Source organism: Meles meles, chromosome 15 (genome assembly GCF_922984935.1).
Source record: "Meles meles chromosome 15, mMelMel3.1 paternal haplotype, whole genome shotgun sequence".
Classification (NCBI taxonomy): Eukaryota; Metazoa; Chordata; class Mammalia; order Carnivora; family Mustelidae; genus Meles; species Meles meles.
This window is the reverse complement of record NC_060080.1, coordinates 81,283,360-81,305,821: the sequence shown is the minus strand read 5'-3', so window position 1 is coordinate 81,305,821 and position 22,462 is coordinate 81,283,360. Positions and strand designations below refer to the sequence as shown.

Here is a 22,462-nt window from a genome sequence, read left to right as displayed (position 1 = left end):
GTCAAGATGAAGGCCTGCCAGGAGACTGGTGGTCTCACCAGAATTTTCCGCAGGAGGCATGAAGGACCCCATGGGGCCTCGTGTAGAATGACATGGGTGTTGGAGAGAGAACAGGTGGGACATCGCCTGTACCATCATGGGCTCAAACTGGCTTTCTTCCCATCTGGGAAATGGCAGAAGGCCGTGCTTTTTCACAGGAGGGATGAGGGTTTAGGGAGGTATTTGATGACTGTGTTGGGGCTGCGTGAGTAGCAGAGTTGACCAAAGGGCCTTGGAGTCACAAACTTGGGTTCAGGCCCCCGCTGCTGCCACATAAAAGTAGATCCCTTGGGTAAGCCATGGACCTCAGTGTCCTCTGTGCACTGGGGATAATACCTAGATGCAGGGCTGTAAGGGATGGATACAAAGCAGAAGGCCATATTAGGAGCTTAGAGCAGAGCCTGGTACTCACTAGATTGTAGTTTTATGGTGATACTCTGGCATCACTGGTGTTACAGACCTGGTCCTACCCTCTGGAAGCTTTGGCTGTGTGACAGGTGGCTTCTGAGACCGTGGCTAACAGAAAGAAGCGGTGTCTGTCTTTTCTTAAGATTAAGGGTACAGAGGGGCACCTGGTGGCTCAGTCATTGAAGCATCCAACTCTTGGTTTCAGCTAAGGTCATGATCTCCAGGTGGTGGGATTGAGCCCTGAGGTGTGCTCTGCACTCAGTGTGGAATCTGCTGGAGTTTCTATCTCCCTGCATTTGTGTGTGTGCGCTCTCTCTGTATCTCTGTCTCTGTCTCTCTCTCTAAAATAAATGAATTTGTAAAAATAAATAGATAATAAATAAATACATAAGTTAGTTAATTATGGGTACAGAAGTCAGTGATGGAGGTGAGAAATCAGGTGATGGGGCTGTGAGGAAGTTGCCTTGTGCAGCATCCAGAGAGGAGCTTAGATGGGGAGGGCTCCAGGGAGTAAATGCCCATGGGCAGGAAGCATCTTCAGGCAGATGAGTGTCAGAGGGTGTCCTCATGGGTGGGGAGCACCCTTTCTCCCTGAAGCTGCCCATGAGTGGAGGTGAGCCTGTGGGGACATAACTAAATCATTGGGGTTTAGCCTCCTAAGCTGTTAATTTATGAAGACGTGGTCAAGACCTTGTCCCACTGCTTTTTAAAGAGAAGTAAATTAAACTGTTGTTTGGGATGGCATTGTCTTCCAAAGGCTCATTCAGAGTCAGTGGCAGAGCTGCTGTGGGCTTTCCAACTTGTCTTGAAAGCCTGGTCCAGGCAGGGTGAGGGATATTCCCATCTCTTGGGGTCTCTTACCCTCTCTGCTTGTGGCAGAACGTGGTTTTGTGACTGGTAAATAAATAAAGAGGCATCTTGTGCAGATCCTTCTGCTCTTCGTCTGGCTGCGGTAGAGGAAGTTCCCATTCACTGGGCACAGACTGTGGTTGGACGGGCGGTGTGCCGGGGCTCTCGCCAAGCATTCTCCTTTTACATAATCCCCGACCAGACATGAGTTTTGTGGTGTTGCCACTTTCCTGCCAGCCAGGAGGGAAGTTGAGGCCCAGGAAAGTTACACTTTCTCGCTGTGGTAAGTGGCAGAGCCATGTCAGCCAGTCCAGGCCGTGGCTTTCAGGTCTGTTTGCTGTGAGCATTTCCTCTGGTGTTTCCAGCTTTTGGCCTGTTTGACCTGTCAGACTTTTGATGGTGTTTTGATAATTCTAATACTCTCCACATCGTGAGGGATTAGCTCTCCACTTTGTGCTAGAAATGTTTCTTGCTGTATTTTCCTTTTAATTAGAAAAAAAAAAAGTCAAAGTCCCAAGTTTCTGCCCATTTGAATCTCCTGAGTCTCCCTGTTGTGAAGTGGTTGGGTTTGGGGATTTCTGGGCAGGGGTGACATAGTTGGTGGTGGCTTTGCCTGGAGGAGCCCAGGGCTCAGGTCTCAGAGTGGGGACAGGAGCAGTGTGAACTGTGGCCTGAAAATGTGTTCCTCTGTGCTGAGGCGGTGCCCAGATTCTTTCAGAGGATGAACTGAGGTTTTGCTCAGTAGGTTAGAGAAACACTTGATGGAATAACACTGATAATTTTGCTTTTTATTCAGTCCTAATTTTGTGTTTTTGTTTTGGTGTAGTACAGTATCCTCTATGTTCTAAGAAAAAATTGGTAATCAATTCGTACAATATCACGATCTAATAATCCTTCCTCACTCACCGGGTCATATTTCAGGTTTTTACATACAGTTCCATCTGTTTCTGAATTCTGCTTTTTGATTCATTCCTTCATTTTTAAATTTCTTATTTTAAAGATTTTATTTATTTGAGAGAGAGAGAGAATGAGCTAGGGGCAGAGGCAGAAGGAGAAGGAGAGGGAGACTCCTTACTGAGCAGGAAGCCTGATGTGGGGCTCAGATCCCAGGTCCCTGAGATCAGGACCTGACTCAAAGGCAGACGCTGAACAGACTGAGCTACCCAGGTGCCCCTACATTCCTTCATATTTTTATTTTTCCTCCAGTGCTGCACTGTTTGGCTGGTTGCTTCGATTTCTGGGAGGGAGGGAGAGGACCCCCTCCCCTGTTCTTCTAACAAGTTTGCTTTTGCTGTGTTGACTGGAGAAGTGCCAGGCTTCCTGAAGGTGAATAGGACGACGGTTCAGTGACACCCAAAAGGCGGTGGCTATCATTGTTCCCACTGTGCTTCAAAACCTTCACCCACTGACTCTTGGATGATGGCAGCCACCAGCAAAGCTCCTGCACAGGACTGCTGCCTTGGGATCCTTTTCTCATGGTGCTGGACTTCATTCCCCCTGGGTAGCCAGTACAGCTAGGATTAGAACCTAGGAAAAGTCCCATTAGAACCCAAGAAACTGGGGCGCCTGGGTGGCTTCATCGATTGTCTGCTTCAGCTCAGTTTATGGTCTTAGGGTCCTGAGGTCAGGCCCTGCACTAGTGTCCATGCTGGCTGTGGAGCCTACTTAAACTCAAACAAACAAAAATCAGCCCAAGAAAGTACCATCCTTTGTGTTGTTCTATACTGTGGATCAGATTTTATTTTTCATTTTTCCTTTTTTCTTTCTTTTTAAAGATTATTTATATGTCAGTGAGAGAGCACAAGCAGGGGGAGCAACAGGCAGAGGGAGAAACAGGCTCCTGCTTGGGCAAGGAGTCTGATGCAGGACTTGATCCCAGGACCCTGTGATCATGACCTGAGTCATGTTAGGCTGCTGCCTAACAGACTGAGTCAACCAGGCATCCCTCGGGATCAGACTTCAATAACCCTACCAGATTTCTTTAGTTTTGACATTTTAAAGGACAATGGAAGGTAGCTAAACCTACACTAGGGTTCTCCATCTGCTGGGGCTGTGCTGTCCAGGCCTGTGTGCCTCCTACCCCATCAGTTCCACCCATGTTTTAGCCAGAGAACTGTAGGCAGGTGTGTGTGTGTCACTGAAAGCTTTGACTCATCATTCATATCTTTATTGTAAGCTTATGATCTTTATTTTTCCTTTTTTTGGGGTAAGATTTTATTTATTTTTGTTTATGAGAATGAGTGGGGAGCAGAGGCAGAGGGAGAAGCAGACTCCCTCCCAGCAGGGAGCCTGACATAGGGCAAGATCCCAGGACCCCGGGATTATGACCTGAGCCCAAGGCAGATGCTTAACCAACTGAGCCACCCAGGCGCCTCTTTGTTCTTCCTTTATTGATTACCTGCCTTTCTGAGGCAGCCTTCTACCTGGGATTTTATAACTCCACACTAAGCTATTCATCCACTAGGTGTGGCCTGTTTTGGGGTCATTCCTATACATTCTGGCTGTGCTGCTAAATGATTCTATGATCTTGGACTTTTTTTTTTTTTTAACCTCTCTGAGCCTTGGTGTCCTCTGTGGTAATGGGGATAATATGCTCTCTCGTAAATGTGTGGAGGGCCATGGCTGACTTGGATGTGGTTGGGGTCATCTCATGGCACATGGCATACACAATTTATCTTACTTCCTGTCTTGATAATGACATCTTGGTTTTCATGCTGTCTTAGAACAAGTAGAACTTGACTTACATGTAGGTTGTGAATTCATGTACTTTTGACAGAGGTGTTATTTTAGTTTAGTTTAGTTTAGTTTTAAGCAGGCTCCACGCCCAGTGCAGAGCCCAGTGTGGGACTCAAACCACCATGAGATCAAGACCCGAGCTGAGGTCAAGAGTTGGCCGCTCAACCAGCCTAGCCACCCAGACATCCCTTCTGTTTATCATTTTTCAAAAAATGTGAGAAACAAGTAACACTTTCTCTGCCTGGACCTGTCCTCACCTGCTGTGCTGGCCTGGGGGTCCCACATGTAATTGGTGTGGTGCTGGTGATGATGAGCAAGAGAGTCGTTAAGTCTTTTTACCCTAGCTGTTGTTGCACTATTACTTCACTTTATTTTTTTTTAATATTTTATTTTATATTGTGGTGATATATGCTAACACTGTAGGTTCTGGTCCTGCATTAAAACTTGGATATATAGGGCATTTTTCAAGGATTCATCCCTGGAAATACAGTATTTGTTTTTCTCTGTCTGACTTATTTTGCTTAGCACAATACCCTCTAGGTACATCCATACTGTTGTAAATATGAGGATCTCATCCTTTTTGATGGCTGACTAATATACCATTGTGTGTATGTACCACTTCGTCTTCTATTGCTGGACACTTGGGCTGCTTCTGTATCACGGCTATAGAAAAAAATGCTGCAGTAGGCTTAGGGGTGCATTTGTGCTTTCAGAATGTTGAGTCTGTTGTGTCAACTGCCACAACAGTCATGGGAACTCAGGAAGGGAGCCAGGTCCAGGAAGTAAGAGGAGGAGTGCAGCTTTAGGCGGTCTGAGTTGAGGTGTCTATGGGATTCGCAGGTGTAGGTTCTGGTTGGACAGTCAAAATGTAGGGTTGGGCGCTTGGGGGAAGAGAGATGTAATCATGCTGTTGCCAAGGGACATATTCCTTGTAGAGAGAGTGACAGTTAAGGATTTAGGGTAATTCCTTCTTTTCTTGGGCAGATAAAGAGGAAGGATAAAGGAGTAGTGGATAGAAGGGGAGGGACGTGGCTTTGATGTCAGGAATGAATTTTTGCACAGACGTCTAGAGAAGAGGGTTGCCTGGGTGGCTCAGTGGGTTAAAGCCTCTGCCTTCGGCTTGGGTCATGGTCCCAGAGTCCTGGGATCGAGCCCTACATCAAGCTCTCTGCTCTGTAGGGAGCCTGCTTCCTCCTCTCTCTCTGCCTGCCTCTCTGCCTAGTTGTGATTTCTCTCTGTGAAATAAATAAAATAAAATAAAGATGTCTAGAGAAGAGAGATTTCAAGGAATGAAATGTCAGCAATGTTCAATGATGCAAAAAGTTGCAGAGCAGCTTGATTAGGGGGTAGTGGTAGATTGAGGAGGTTGTCACTGAGTACTGAAAGAAAAGGCAAGGTGAGTAGTGGGGTCCTAAGCCAGACAGAGAGATAGAGTGACTGGGGGTGAGACCATGGAGGCCACACACAAGAATAGCCTTTTAGAAAGTTTGATGGTAAAGACAGATGATCATAACTCCAGGCATAGCTTGGCCGAGGGCGGGTTTTACAGGCTGTGTTTACCTATTTGCAGGTTGACTGAAGGGAGATGATGGATGGTGCATGGTTCTGGGGGATGTGGGTTGAGATGGGATCAGATATACAGAAAAGCATGCAGAGAGGAGTGTATGGATGCCCTGACTGCTTCTGTAGAACCCGAGGCCGACATTAGTCATGGAGGGAATGGAACGTGACTCAAGGAGATGTGCAGTCTCAGACACAGACCACGTGGCTCTGAGTCTTACAGGGCTCTCCTTGCCTCTGCGTGGCCCTTCTCACAGGGTTTAAGTTTTGAACAGTCCTTTTGTTGCTCTGGGTTTGGGGTGCAACTGGAGAGACAGAAGAGAGAGCAAGGGCTGAGGAAAGACTAAGAGGGCAGGAACTCACAGAGGGGAGTCTACTACCCTCTCTGCCTGCCCTGGTATGGGCTGTCTCCTGGCCTGGATGGACACGTGACCTGTCATTACTTCTTTTAAAAATGCATTTGGCTTTACCCTGCCAGAAAGCAACACATGTTTATTGAAAAATAGTTGGAAACCCCAGAAAAAGTGAAAGAAGAAAATAAGCACTCAGCTGAAGACAACCATTCAAAAGTTCTGGCACCTTTTCCTCCCAACTTTCACTGAAGTTGGACAGACAAATGTGCATATATGAAGTGATTTCTGGGAAAAACAAAAAAACAAAAAACCAAAAAAAAAAAAAAAGATACCAACAACAAGAAAACAAAAAAGAGAACAAAGCAGAAGAAAATGATGTTCATTTTCTCCCTGAGGCTGCCCTTTCTCCATACTGCTACTTGGTTTTACTACCTGCTTTTCTCCCTGGGCTTTCCTGACAAAACATGGTTCCACTACTTTTTCCTTCTTCAAAGTGTTTGACAGAGTCATTTGCTTTCAACATGGAGTTTGAGCAAAATGGACTATTGTTTTAAAATAGTCTATCATGTATGCTGTAATATCTCATCCCGAGCATGATACAAATGCTGTGATAAGAGAGGAGACGCTTTGAAAGTGATCACCAGAGTTTTGAAATTCATTGGCATGATCCTTTTTTTGAGGGTCATAATTTGTTTAGTTTTTTCTGCTCCAGAGTAATCTTCACAGTCTTCAGTTGTTATGTGCGTTAGACACAGTATTAGCAGTACTGGCAGTAAAAATACTCCTGTCACCCTTTACAGCTACCATTTTACTAGTATCTCCTTACCACTGTAGCAGCTTTAAACCCTATTTCCCACCTGTTCATTCCTTTAAATGCCTTTTCTCTCTGGCTTTCCTTAAAACCTTTTTCTTAGTCTTTGGTGTTCTGTAGCTTAACCACAAAATGTCTAGTTGAAGATTTCTTGTCTTGCTTGGTAATTGTGCATTTCCTGTATTTCTGGATTTATCATTTCTGTAAAATGCTCAGCTGTTGTCTTCTGAAATGTTGACTCTGTCCTTCTGCTGTACTTCCCAGGATTCTTATCTAAACCTCCCATCTGTTGTCCATGTCTCTCGAGCTGGCATCCATCCTCTTCTTCCTCCTTGTGTTGCATTCTGGGGAATGTCTTCAATTCTTGTTTGCAGTGCGTGAAGTCCTGCATTTGGGGCTCATCTACTGCTCCACCATTCTGTTGTCTTTTACATCTCCGTGATTTTTGGTCCCTGTTTAACTTCCTCCAGTTCCGTGTTCACACTTGGCCCATTGCTTTTGATAGGCTCTTGATCCTTCTTCATTTTTAGACCTCTTTTGTGTTCTTAAGCAAGTAACATGTAATATTTCCTCTTCTGTATCTTGTCATTCCAGTATCTAAAGTCTTCATTTTCCCTCAGTCTGCTGTCTCTCACAGTGGCCTCATTTCTTGCATGCTCTGTAATGGGATTTTGAGACCAGATTTATTGGAACATAGATGTAATCTCTTTTAATTCTGTGTTTTTTCTGGAGGATTTGTCTTTCCTTTGCCAGGAGTCTGGGAGTGTTCTTGGTTGGGATCACTTTGGTTCCATTTGAGGGTCCTGATTTATTAAGGAAAGCTCAGGTTCAGTTCCCCCAACTTACCATGTGGTGGGAACTGGGGTCTGGAGGGCACAGACCTGTAGAGATCCTGCAGTGAAATTGGCATTTGTTCTCTGGCACCCTGATTTGTTTCTCTTGAGCTTGTTGCTTACAGATCAGGTTTTGGTTCACTTGTTTCTGCCACCTTCCTTCTTCCTGCTTCCTTTCCTACCATCCATCTTCTGAGTCCTTTGCTAGTTGTCCAATGTCTTCTAAAGCCCAGAAGTGTTTTGTGAATTCCAATTGCCGTCACTAATTACAAGTGATGTAGGAAGGAAGGCCAGAGCCAGACACTGTAATCCTCTACCTCCCATAGAGGAGATTTTAATACCCTCTCCTCGTGTCCAGAAATTCTAGGTTAGGGATGGAGTTATGGATACATTACCATCGACAGAGGATTAGTTGCCTATATAATAGAACAAGTATGCATTATTCTACTCTTCCTAAAACTTCCATTTTGCACAATAAATATGAATGAATAAGGAACCCGCATTACTTTTGTTTATGCAGATGTTCTCTTTCTGTTTCTGGCTTTAGCAGGTAGGTTGTAATTTGTATGGTTCATTCTGAAAATTGGGTAACTTCATTCTTATTTTCTACATGTTGGTGCCATATAAAGCGATGTTTATAGAGATTCAGAGGTAAATACTTATCAATGTATAAATAATTGGGGAAGGCTTCCTTTACAAAAGGTAGAATTATTAAGACCTGTTTAATCACAGAAGGGATATCCTGTAAAGATAGCCCATAAATAAAAAATGGATCAGAAGAAAGCAGAGAGAGGAGAGAGTTTGGAAGGAGCATGTGTAGGGATACCTGCTGCGTATCCCTGTAAGTCAGGGGCGATCTGGAAGGGAAGCCTTGTTAAAGGAGGCAGTAGTGTTTCAATGTAATGAGCTACTGGAAATCTCACAGTGCTCTGGTGAAGCAAGTGGTGTGCAATCAAGGCTGTCAGCCCAGTTGAAGTTGTGGCTTCAGGCAGCAAGCGAGCAGGCCTTTCGGTCTGCCTTTATCTCCAGTGGGAGCAACTTGTCCTCCTTGAAGTTGGCCTCCAGACACCTTTTCCTGTGGCTACACATCTGTGCATCACTGAGAATTTCTGTGGCTGCTGCTTTATGGGAATGTTTGTCAGTTTTGGGTTTTGTTTGTTTGTTTTGTTTTGTTTTTTACCGAGGTTCACTTGCTAACTTTACTCTTCTTTTAAAAATATATTTCATCTAGGGGCACCTGGGTGGCTAAGTGTGTTAAGCCTCTGTCTTCAGCTCAGGTCATGATCTCAGGGTCCTGGGATTGAGTCCCACATCAGGCTCTCTGCTCGGCAGGGGCCTGCTTCATCCTCTCTCTCTCTCTCTGTCTACCTCTCTGCTTATTTGTGATCTCTCTCTGTCAAATCAATCAGTAAATCTTAAAAATATATATACATGCATATATATATATATATATTTCATCAGTCATTGCCGTGTATTTCAAATGGTAGTGGGGGATGATGGTGTGGGACCCCGTAAAATGAATTTACACTGCCATCTTACCAAAACATATGTGTTGTACAAAGCCATCCTGTGTCCCCCTTTGCTTCTGAAATGGATTCTCTCTTCCCAGCTATTATCAATGGAAGACGGGGTCTTTGTTGTTGTAGGTGACTTGTCCAAGATCACACAGCTTTCAAGGTTTAACTTTGGTCTGCTTGTAGGACCCATTTTCTTTGACTCAGTGCCATGCACCCTACCATGTAGGAGTCTCAATACTCTCCTGCTTTTGAAGCTGTACTCCACAGGCCACGTCTACCAGTACGTATCTATTCTTGTCTAGTTCACTCACTTATTACACACATTTACTGGTGCCAGCTACGTGTTTCAGGCACCTTTTTAGGTGCTGGAGATATGGCGGTGGGCAAGTCAGACACAGCCCCCTGCCCTCATTGAGCATGTTCCATTTCCTACTACTGGAAGCATCTACCAGGAACAGTGGACTTACGCCAGAAGTCCAGCAATGACATGAGTTCCAGAAAATTCTGAATGGCTCTTTGTGGAAGTGATGCTTTGGTGGCAGCCCTCAAGGTAGCTCCCTGCACAGGCAAAAAGGAGGGCTGGTGTAGAAATGCCTGATGAATGGGCTTCAAGGCCAAATAACTGAGCCAGGTCTCTAAGGTCTTATTTAGCTCTGAGATTTTTCAAGAACTTTACATGATACATGTGCATATTATAGTGACATAACAAAAACCCTAGTCAAAGCACACTGTAAATTTGGAGGAAGGTTGTCTTTGCATTGTTTTTGTGATTAACTGACAGTTGATGATACAGGCACTGTTGTAAGTCACTTAACCCTGTGCCAGCACTTTGTGGTAGATTCTTTTATCATCCTCATTTTTCAGAGGCTGATGTAAAGGGAGAAGTTCAGTAGTTCTCCACTGGCCACAGCTAAGCTGCAAAAAGCAGAGCCTGCATTGGAACCAGGCACTGTGGCCCCAGACTCCAACTCTTCACCCTTGGGCTTCTTGCAGCATGCCTGCTTCCTTGTCACTAAGAACCTGGTGCAGGAATTTAGCAGTACCTTTAACTTCTAGTTTTTCTTTCTAGAACTGAATCTGCATTGCAGTGCATCTCTGCATAAACATGTGTTTAATTTTGTCACCTTTAATTTTGTTTTTAGATAAGATCTGAAGGAGTCAAGGTGTTTCTTCTGTGGCTTCAAGCACTTCAGACAAACTGCAGAAGAGCAGATGCTGATTTTTGCTTGCCTCGTGCCTGGTTTCCCAGTGAACATGTCGTCCAGAGGGACCTGTACGGGGGAGACACTCATCAGTCCTAGCCCTGGTGTGGCGGATGGTGAGGAACATTTTAGCCAGCCTTACAGGTTGAAATGGCTCTGAAAGTTCTCTTGAGGGATTCCTCAGCTTGTCATGATCCTGAGTAGAAATCTTTATTTCATAGATAGGTTCAGAGGAGGAATTATCCCCTGCTGATGTTCACAGTAATGTCTTATAGACATTAGAATAGAAAGAATCAGAGCCTTTTTTATATGAAATGAGGACAGGAGACATCTACTGAAGTGGTGGAAACAGGAATGGAAGGCAGGAATCAGATGTTGGGAACAGCAGGAAATAGAGACACATCATGGATCTGGAGTGTTTTCTTGGCTGTGAATGAGATTTAAATCTGCCATCCAAAACTACTGTTTATTGTCCTCATCATGCTTGTTTCATGAGTGGACATTCATCTGCTCACCCAGCTGTGTATTTTCATGCTGCATTCATGGAAAGACAGTAGCTGCTTCTTGGGAATAGTCATGGCAGCCATCTGTGTCCCATGAGTTTTTAAGGAACTTGCCAGTTAGGGCCATTGATTGATTAATGCATATCACTTTATTGCCCAATGACAGGACCTTGATCCTTAGGCTGACCAAAGCAGAATTTGGCAGAGAGAAGAATGGTTTAGAGGGAGAGGTGGCTTCATGGGACTTTGTACCATATTTCTTTTTTTTTTTTTTTTTTTTTGCATTTTTAGATAGTATTCTCAAACTTTTTTTTTTGTTTGTTTGTTTATTTACAGCATAACAGTGTTCATTGTTTTGGCATCACACCCAGTGCTCCATGCAGTACGTGCCCTCCCTATTACCCACCACCTGGTTCCTCAACCTCCCACCCCCGCGCCCCTTCAAAACCCTCTGGTTGTTTTTCAGAGTCCATAGTCTCTCATGGTTCATCTCGCCTTCCAGTTTCCCTCAACTCCTTCTCCTCTCCATCTCCCCATGTCCTCCATGTTCTTTGTTATGCTCCACAAATAAGTGAGACCATATGATACTTGACTCTCTCTGCTTGACTTATTTCGCTCAGCATAATTTCTTCCAGTCCCGTCCATGTTGCTACAAAAGTTGGGTATTCATCCTTTCTGATGGAGGCATAATACTCCATTGTGTATATGGACCACATCTTCCTTATCCATTCGTCCGTTGAAGGGCATCTTGGTTCTTTCCACAGTTTGGCGACCGTAGCCATTGCTGCAATAAACATTGGGGTACAGATGGCCCTTCTTTTTTTTTTTTTAAAGATTTTATTTATTTATTTGACACAGAGAGAGAGATCACAAGTAGGCAGAGAGAGAGGAGGAAGCAGGCTCCCTGCGGAGCAGAGAGCCCGATGCGGGACTCGATCCCAGGACCCTGAAATCATGACCTGAGCCGAAGGCAGCGGCTTAATCCACTGAGCCACCCAGGCGCCCCAACAGATGGCCCTTCTTTTCACTACATCTGTATCTTTGGGGTAAGTACCCAGCAGGGCAATTGCAGGGTCATACGGAAGCTCTATTCTTAATTTCTTCAGGAGTCTCCACACTGTTCTCCAAAGTGGCTGCACTAACTTACATTCCCACCAACAGTGGAAGAGGGTTCCCCTTTCTCCACATCTCTCCAACACACGTTGTTTCCTGTCTTGGTAATATTGGCCACTCTAACTGGTGTCAGGTGGTATCTCAATGTGGTTTTAATTTGAAACTCCCTGATGGCTAGTGATGATGAACATTGTTTCATGTGTCTGATAGCCATTTGTATGTCTTCTTTGGAGAAGTGTCTGTTCATATCTTCTGCCCATTTTTTGATATGATTATCTGTTTTGTGTGTGTTGAGTTTGAGAAGTTCTTTATAGATCCTGGATATCAACCTTTTGTCTGTACTGTCATTTGCAAATATCTTCTCCCATTCCGTGGGTTGCCTTTTTGTTTTGTTGACTGTTTCCTTTGCTGTGCAGAAGCTTTTGATCTTGATGAAGTCCCAAAAGTTCATTTTCACTTTTGTTTCCTTGGCCTTTGGAGACATATCTTGAAAGAAGTTGCTGTGGCTGATATCGAAGAGGTTACTGCCTATGTTCTCCTCTAGGATTCTGATAGATTCCTGTCTCACGTTGAGGTCTTTGATCCATTTCGAGTTTATCTTTGTGTACGGTGTAAGAGAATGGTCGAGTTTCATTCTTCTACATATCGCTGTCCAGTTTTCCCAGCACCATTTATTGAAGAGACTGTCTTTTTTCCATTGAATATTTTTTCCTGTTTTGTCCAAGATTATTTCACCATAGAGTTGAGGGTCCATATCTGGGCTCTCCACTCTGTTCCACTGGTCTATGTGTCTGTTTTTATGCCAGTACCATGCTGTCTTGGTGATCACAGCTTTGTAGTAAAGCTTGAAATCGGGTAACGTGATGCCGCCAGTTTTGTTTTTGTTTTTCAACATTTCCTTAGCAATTCGGGGTCTCTTCTGTTTCCATACAAATTTTAGGATTATCTGCTCCAGATCTTTGAAAAATACCGGTGGAATTTTGATCAGAATGGCATTGAAAGTATAGATTGCTCTAGGCAGTATAGACATTTTAACAATGTTTATTCTTCCAATCCAAGAGCATGGAACAGTCTTCCATCTTTTTGTGTCTTCTTCAATTTCTTTCATGAGTGTTCTGTAGTTCCTCGAGTACAGGTCCTTTACCTCTTTGGTTAGGTTTATTCCCAGGTATCTTATGGTTCTTGGTGCTCTAGTAAATGGAATCGATTCTCTAATTTCCCTTTCTGTATTTTCATTGTTAGTGTATAAGAAAGCCACTGATTTCTGTACATTGACTTTGTATCCTGCCACGTTACTGAATTGCTGTATGAGTTCTAGTAGTTTGGGGGTGGAGTCTTTGGGGTTTTCCATATAAAGAATCATGTCATCTGCAAAGAGAGAGAGTTTGACTTCTTCCTTGCCAATTTGGATACCTTTTATTCCTCTTTGTTGTCTGATTGCCATTGCTAGAACTTCTAATACTATGTTGAACAAGAGTGGTGAGAGTGGGCATCCTTGTCGTGTTCCTGATCTCAACGGGAAGGCTGCAAGCTTTTTCCCATTGAGGTGTTTTTTGCTGTGGGTCTTTCATAGATATGTTTTATGAAGTTCAGGAATGTTCCCTCTATCCCTATACTTTGAAGCGTTTTCATCAGGAACGGATGCTGGATTTTGTCAAATGCTTTTTCTGCATCCATTGAGAGGACCATGTGGTTCTTCTCTCTTCTCTTATTGATTTGTTCTATCACATTGATTGATTTGCGAATGTTGAACCAACCTTGCAACCCAGGGATGAAAACCACCTGGTCATGGTGGATAATCTTTTTAATGTGCTGCTGGATCCTGTTTGCTAGGATCTTGTTGAGAATCTTTGCATCCATATTCATCAGTGATATTGGTCTGAAATTCTCCTTTTTGGTAGGGTCTTTGCCTGGTTTGGGGATCAGAGTAATGCTGGCTTCATAAAAAGAGTCTGGAAGTTTTCCTTCTGCTTCAATTTTTTGGAACAGCTTCAAGAGAATTGGTGTTATTTCTTCTTTGAAAGTTTGGTAGAATTCCCCAGGGAATCCGTCAGGTCCCGGGCTCTTGTCTTTTGGGAGGTTTTTGATCACTGCTTCAATCTCGTTACTAGATATCGGTCTATTCAGGTTGTCAATTTCTTCCTGGTTCAATTTTGGGAGTTTGTAGCTTTCCAGGAATGCATCCATTTCATCTAGGTTGCTTAGCTTATTGGCATATAACTGTTGGTAATAATTTCTGATGTTTGTTTCTAATTCCTTGGTGTTAGTTGTGATCTCTCCCTTTTCATTCATAATTTTATGAATTTGGGCTTTCTTTTCTTTTGGATTAGTGTGGCCAATGGTTTATCGATCTTATTGATTCTTTCAAAAAACCAGCTTCTAGTTTCATTGATACGTTCTACTGTATCTCTCGTTTCTACCTCATTGATCTCTGCTCTAATCTTGATTATTTCCCTTCTTGCATGTGGAGTTGGTTTGATCTGTTGTTGATTCTCCATTTCTTGAAGGTGTAGAGACAGCTGGTGTATTCTGGATTTTTCAATGTTTTTGAGGGTGGCTTGGATGGCTATGGATTTCCCCCTTAGAACCGCCTTTGCTGTATCCCATAGGTTTTGGACCGAAGTGTCTTCATTCTCATTCGTTTGCATGAATTGTTTAAGTTCATCTTTGATCTCCTGGTTGATCCAAGCATTCTTAAGCAAGGTGGTCTTTAGCTTCCAGGTGTTTGAGTTCATTCTGAACGTTTCCTTGTGATTGAGTTCCAGTTTCAAAGCATTGTGATCTGAGAATATGCAGGGAATAATGTCAGTCTTTTGGTATCGGTTGAGTCCTGCTTTGTGACCCAGTATGCGGTCTATTCTGGAGAAGGTTCCATGTGCACTTGAGAAGAATGAGTATTCTGTTGTTTTCAGGTGGAATGTTCTGTATATGTCTAATCTGGTAGAAAGTTTCATTCAATGCTCTTATTTCTTTATTAATTTTCTGCTTCAATAATCTGACTATTTCTGAGAGAGGCGTATTAAGATCTCCTACTATTATTGTATTCATATCAATATGACTATCTTGATTACTAGTTTTCTTATGTAATTGGGTGCTCCCATATTGGGGGCATAGATATTCACAATTGTTGGATCATCTTGGTGGATAGTCCCTTTAAGAATTATGTAGTGTCCTTCTGTATCTGACTACAATCTTTAGTTTAAAATCTATTTTATCTGATATGAGAATCGCTACCCCGACCTTCGTTTGAGGCCCATTGGCATGAAAGATGTTTCTCCATCCCTTCACTTTCAGTCTGGGTGTATCCTTAGGTTCAAAATGGGTCTCTTGTAGACAACATATGGATGGGTCCTGTCGTTTTATCCAGTCTGCAACCCTGTGTCATTTTAGGGGTGCATTTAGGCCATTCACATTGAGAGTGATTATTGATAGATACGTTTTTATTGACATCGTGTTACCTTCGAAGTCTTTCTGTCTGTAGATTGTCTCTATATTTCTGTTCAATGATATTCTTAGGGTTTTTTTCTCTTTTATAGGAGCCCCCTTAATACTTCCTGCAGTGTCGGCTTGGTGGTTGCATAGTCTTTTAAGCCTTGCCGGTCATGGAATCTGTTTACCTCTCCATCCATTTTGAATGTCTGTCTTGCTGGATAAAGTATTCTTGGCTGCATGTTCCTCTCATTTAGTACTCTGAATATATTTTGCCAGCCCTTTCTGGATTGCCAGGTCTCTGTGGACAGGTCTGACGTTATTTTAATTGGCTTTCCTCTGTATGTAAGGAGCCTCTTTGTCTAGCTGCTTTTAAGAGGGTCTGTCTAGAATCATAATTTTCCATTCTTACTATCAGGTGTCATTAGGACTTTCGAGAATCTATAATCTTGGGGGGAAAACATTCTGCCTCTAGTACATGAATGTTGTTTCCATTCGTGAGATTAGGAAAATTTTCATAGACAACTTGTTCCACTATATCTTCTAGACTTCTTGCTTTCTCCTTCCCTTCAGGGATTCCAATAATTCTGACATTGGAACGTTACATGGCATCATTTATTTCCCTGATTCTGTTTTCATGGCTTCTGAGCTGTTTGTTCCAGGCTTCCTCCTGATCCTTTCTCTCTATCTGTTTGTCCTCCAGATCACTAATTCTGTCTTCTGTCTCAGTTACCCTAGCTTTTAGAGAATTTAGATTAGATTGGAATTCATTGAGAGCATTTTGAACATCATCCCTGGTGGCTTTCAGTTCTGCCCTAACATTGTGAACATCATCCCTGGTGGGGATGGCTTTCAGTTCTGCCCTAACATTGTGAACATCATCCCTGGTGGCTTTCAGTTCTGCCCTAATCAATTCCATTTGGTCATCCATGACTTTCTCCAACCTAGCTATTGCCTGGATAATTGTTAGCCTGAATTCCTTTTCTGACATATTGTCTATGTCAATAACCGTTAGCTCTGTTGCAGAAGGCCCATCCTCTGTATTTTTCTTCTGTTGGGCATTCATCCTCCTAGTCATTTTGGTAAGAGATGACTAAACAGATGCAGCTGGATGAATCGATTGTGGTGCAGTCAAGGTGCACCCTGGAACGCTTCTGTGCAATCAGGATTCCCCACCCAAATGAGAGTAAAATGAAAAGAAAAAGAAATAGAGAAGAAAGAAAAAAAAAAAGAAAAGAAATGAAAACAGTAAAAAAAAAAAAAGAGGAGAGAGAGACAGGAAAAAAAGGGAAGATAAAAGAGAAGGCTCAGCCCAAATGGGCCCCAAGTTAAGATTTATGAAATATACAAACAAAAGGACTGATAAAAGTATATGACAAGAGGAAAAAAATATATATATATCTATAAAAGCAAAAAAAAAAAAAAAAAAGGAAGAACCTGATCAGAAAGAACCCCAAGTATAAGATTTATGTACTGTCAAGACAAACACAAATACACAGAAACACTGGCGGAAGGAAAAGATGGGAGAGTGGTTGTAAATTCTCAGTGTGGGTGAGGAAGGTTATTTTGATTCTTCCTGGATGTATCTTGATGTTTTTGTTAAGGGACTCAACTATCCTAAGATAAAAGGGGATTAAAAATTGGTTTGCCTATAGGGGTAGCATTGATTGGGGAAAGGGGATTACCTTGAAGTTTATATGTATATTAGAAAATAAGAACTAAAAAAGAATAAACTAGACTAAACTAAATTAAATTTTAAAAAAATTTAAAAAATAGAAAAGCAAAAGAAAAACACGGTTGTATGTATCAAAAAGTTCAGGTCAGTAGGTTATTAAGGAATTTGATGTACTGGACATTTCACTGTGATGGTAAATAGGTTAAAAAATTATCTATATGTATTAAAAAATGAACCAGAATAGTGGTAAAGTGTTAAAAATAAAAGTTGTATTTATGAAGTAGTGGTGGTGTTCTCTTGTCGTCTTCTTTTTTTTTTTTTCCTTCCTTCCTGGTTGGTTTTCTGGGGTAGGGGCCTGCCACGTGGGTTTTCAGACAATGATGTTCCCTGAGTTAAGTCCTCCTGCCCCCCTCATGGGGGTGGGTTCTGAAGAAACCGTTTTTTTCAGGCTTTTGTTCTCTGGAGGTTTTTATGTTTGTTCATCTGTTTTCTCTCGCCTTGACAGCTTTTGATGGTTTTTGGAGGTTTAGAGCAGAGCAAACTGCACCCAGACCTCCCTCTCAGAGAGAAGCCTCAGAATGCTCTGCAGAGCTGCTGGCAGAGTAGGTTCCGTGTCACGGTCCCTGGGGATGCAGGAGCTCCTCGTTGTACCCAAAACCACGGCAGCGGCGGCTGTCGTGGCAGCTCCAGACCGCCAGAGAGGTTCCAAACAGCGATCACACACTGAGATTTTCCCGCTGGCCTGGGCTGGGAGTGCCTGGTTTTTCCCGGTCCGAGAGCTCCCGGCTAGCACCTGTGAGCACCTCTCCCAGGGGAAGGTGTGGGGCACGCACATCTCAGGCTCTGATCCCTCTGCGTGGGTCTAAGAGCGCCAGGCTAATGCCTGCCCGCACCTCTCTCAAGGGTGTGGTGCATGCGCAGCCCAGGAACGCCATCTGGCAAGGCTGCCAGCCCCTCACGGGAGCCGTACCCCACACATTCTCAGGCATGCTGGCAGCTCAGGCTGGCTGGCGGCTCAGGGACCAAGACCTGGTTTCTCTGCCTCACTCTCTCTGGCTCAGCACCAGGGGAGGCTGTCCTGGGTCCGGAGACTTAAGCCCCTGTCCCTAACCGCCCCGATTCCCACAATTTCCCCATGTGATCCTTTGCTCTTTTTTTTGAGTGCTTTCAACCAGACTCCAAGTTAATGCTGGTCCCCAGACGCAGGGCACTCTCATACTGGGGTATTACTTTCCAATCCGTCGCCTCTGGTGGCTCCCTCCCCCTTTTGTTTATCTTCCGATATCAGTCCAATGTTCCCACTCCACTTTACCTGCCCACTGGCGTCTTCTGCTCCTGTAGAGATCCAGACGTGTATAATTCTGATCTCAGCCTGATTTCATGGGTGATCGGAGTTCTTTGGTAGGTAATCAGCTCACTTTAGGGTACAGGTTGACACGGTGCCTCCTCCTACTTCCCTGCCATCTTGACCTACCCTAAATAGGAAAATAGTTTTAATTGAAAGATATGAATAAAAAATATAAATGGTTAATAAGCACATGAACAGAAGATAAATTCCACTAATACTTAAGGCAGTAGTGAGCTATCAGGCTTGCCCATTGCATAAAACAAAACATGTATTCAACCCACCTTTTGGAAACAAAAGTCACAGATAAGCTTCCAAAGAAAAATTTTCATTTCCATTTTAACATTATATTTACAGAATGCACCTTGTCATGCAATATGTGTTATGTTTTTACCACAACTCCTTGAGATAGACAGAATTCTCTCTAATTTAAAATTAAAAATGAGATGCAGTCTGATTGAATTCCTCAAGGTTAAAACACTGGTTAGAAATGCAAAACTAAGGACTGTAATTCCACTGCCAACAACAACATTCAGAGGTCACAGCTTTAGAGATGTGCTCTCAATCACTGGTGTGTTTTAGGATGCGTGCTGGTGTTGTGTAAAAAGCCCAGGGCGGGAAGAGTCAGGAAGCCGAAGATCGAGCCTTATTTCTCCTAACTAGTCCACCACACTACCATGGACTTTTATTTCCTCATCTGTAAACTGGCATTGGGTCGGACGTGATGACATTGCCAACGTTCCTTCTGGCTGTCACGGTTGATGTTTCTATACACCTAGTGACCATGTCACCAAAGGATCTTGTTTGCAACTTATTCAGCATGACTGTCGAGGTGTATTCTGAGCGTGTTGTTGTGCCTTTACAATGCCCTGTCCTTAGTGGGGTGGGCTTCCTCAAGACTTTCCCAGGGCACCAAATCACATCTCATAATATTTAAAAGGGAGGACACTTGCCTACTTGGGATAGTCATGCTCACTTAGTTGAGATGCCTCTAGATGACTGTGTGGTATTATCTAAAGAATGTGGGGTGACTGAGCACTGGTGAGGACATGGCCTTCAAAGAATTCTGTTAATACCATGCTGGCAGAGAAGCACGGAGGGCAAACTCTTCCCCAGTCAAATCATCTCTCCTAGTTGAGCAGAATCCCTTCTCCCAGGAAGATTACTCCTTAGTGCTCTAGGAAAGATCAAGTAGTAGAGGGCACTCTGGCTTCCAGAGAGAAGGTACTCATGGATAGCCAGGTCTGGTGTACTGAGTGCTCAATGGAAGTGTGTACCACAGCAGACAAAGTTCTAGGGTGTCTGCCAGAGAGAATTTTATAATCTACATTAGAAGACAAATCCATATAAAGGAAGGAGGCAGGAGCTGAATCTGAGGCCCAATGAAATTCTTCATTGTGTATAAACATACACATACAATTTAGCCAGAATTTGAAGGGAAAACACAGAGCCATAGATTCTTCTTTACCAACTCCATACCCTCAACAGAAAGTGCTGACTGGAACACCTGACTGTTTTTAGCCATCAGTCTCTCTCTTGGATTAAATGAGGTCTCTGCTTCTTTGGTTTCTTGAGGTGTTCTAGTGAGGTTTGTTGCCTTCGTATGATGAAAAACTTAACACTTTTTAATATAGTTTAGTATAGTTTGAATACAGTTCAATATAGTTTGGATATAAATCTTGACTTTTCCTCCACTTGGCCTTTATGATACTATTTTCCTTCCAAGTGGCATTAAAGGAAATTTTATAAAAGAGAATTTTATTATTTTAAGACCCAAACGAAAGCACATTTAATTTTTTCTCACTGTTTTGGATGTACAGTCTTGTGAATTGTGAATTGTTTCCTTTCTGGGGAGATTTTGGCTTTATCTGATATACATTCATATCATTTAATAGTGAACATTTCCTAGAAGACTCATAATATTTTCTCAGTGGTTGAACATTCCATACATACAATTTATTCCTAACCCAAATACTCCCAGACTGCATGTCCCATATACTCACTGCAGTTGCCAACAGCAGACTTCTGCTATTTAATTTATGTGTTTTCAGAGAGAGGGGTGGAGCTTTTAAATCAGTCATTTAACACAAATACATTTAATTATTGATTTTTAGCAGTTTACATTACATTTAAGCTCAGTAACAACCTTCAGATTTCTTCCATGCAAAGCAAGAATGTTCCATGCCCTTGATTTAACCCCCTCTGAACCAGGTGCTTATCTACACTATTAGCAAAAGTATTTTACAACACACAGCCAATCCCTAGAGTTACTTCTCTCCACTATATCACCAAGGCACTCAAACTGAGGCAAGAGACAAATGGTAGTTAAGGGAAAGAGTATGGTGGGGCAGGTGGACTTCAGCACCCCAAAGAGAGACCTGACTCTTTAACAAGGGCAAGCATTTATTTAGAGCTCTTTCTTTTCCCTTGGTACCTCTTCACCCCCATGTTTGACCTGTTTTGAATAGTGAATTGACACCTTTCACTACAATGGAACTCAATAATTTAGGATGGAATAAAATATCACTGTCTATGATTTTCATTTTAAAATTTTAGGGGTGCCTTGGTGGCTCAGTTGGCTAGGCAGCTGCCTTTGGCTCAGGTCATGACCTCAGGGTCCTGGGATGAAATTCCATGTCAGGCTCCCTGCTCAGTGGGCAGTCTGCTTCTCTCTCTCCCTCTGCTTCTCCCCCTGCCTCTCCCTGCATGCTCATGCTCTCTCTCCCTCTCATCCTCCCTCTCTCTCAAGTAAGTAAAACATTTTAAAAAAAATAAGTAACATTTTAATTATTTTGCCCTTCTTATGAAATCCTTTGTTTATAAGACAATGCATTTATGTTTCATATTAGTTTAAAATACTTTAAGTGACCTTAGAAGATTGTCTCAATGTGGAAAGCAGAGCAACTATGTTTTTTTCTATTTGATACTGTTTCCTAGTAGGTACTCCATCAACAACAACTGTTCATCAGATAACTGCTAGAAATGCACTTTACAAAATAACCCATATAATACTTTCTCAGTATTCTGGTCCATCTGATGAGTGTTAAACATGCCAGCAATTCAAGTATTAAATAACTTGCTTCAGTCCAGAGTTGATGTCTTTCTCTTCAGGGCTGTATATGATTACATTATTTATTCTTCTAAATAAGGTCATCTTGTGATCCATTTTGTGCCCAAGAATCTCTACTCACCTAAAAGTTCAGATTTATTGGATCAATATATAAGGTTAAAGTTGTTCCACTACTTCCCAGCACAAGAATTTCTCCTCCTAGAGGTTCGGGTTATGCCTTGGATGCATTCCATGGAAGGGTTTTAATTAGCAATAATCGCGCCTCGGATAAACCTCATTGGGTACGATACTGCCACTGCGCAAAGCTTCCATGGAAGGGTTTTACATTTCATTCTTGACCTTGAAAGAACATGGGTATGAGAAAGGATTGTGGGTGAATTAATGAGGAAGGCAAAGTTCAATGAGAGTCTGAAAGCTGATCAAGTCTGCAGAAGTTACTTATTAGTCTGTGATTTTCCTTGGACCTCGGATTCAAAAGCTTTACAGTTTTCAGGAGGTACCGAACTCAATTTGTCTGGCCTTACAAGATGGTCTCCTGTTTCTTGCTCCCCATACAGTTTTTAATGGCACTTTAGAAAACTATGGTGATCTTTTGACCTCAACAGCTGGTAATGTAACAAAGCTGACTTTCGGATTTATAATGTATCTAAATATACTTTATAAGTATAAGACTAGCAGTGTCAAGCAAAGATTCAGAAGTATTTTATCATTTAAAAAATCCAGGAAAATAAAAAAAGTCAAATCATATCTAGTCATACATTTAAATAATTGCTTTTCTTTATAAAAATGCATTAAGAAATTGAGACAATGCCAGTAAATCTCCATATTTATTGTTGGCTATGGATTTTGCCCCCCAAAGTAATATATCAAAGCCCTAATGGCCCATGTGACTGTATTTGGACATTGGATTTTAAGGACGTAATGGCATCATAATGGTGGAGACTTAATCAGATGGGACTGATAGTCTTGGAAGAAGAGAAGGAGGCCTCTTTCTCTCTGTCTTTCTGTGCAAACAGAGG

The 22,462-nt window shown here is 42.6% G+C and overlaps 1 pseudogene; it reads right to left on the bottom strand.

The window, feature by feature from the left end:
* Positions 1 to 21,595: 21,595 nt before the first annotated feature.
* Positions 21,596 to 21,750, bottom strand: LOC123926223 (annotated as a pseudogene).
* Positions 21,751 to 22,462: the final 712 nt, after the last annotated feature.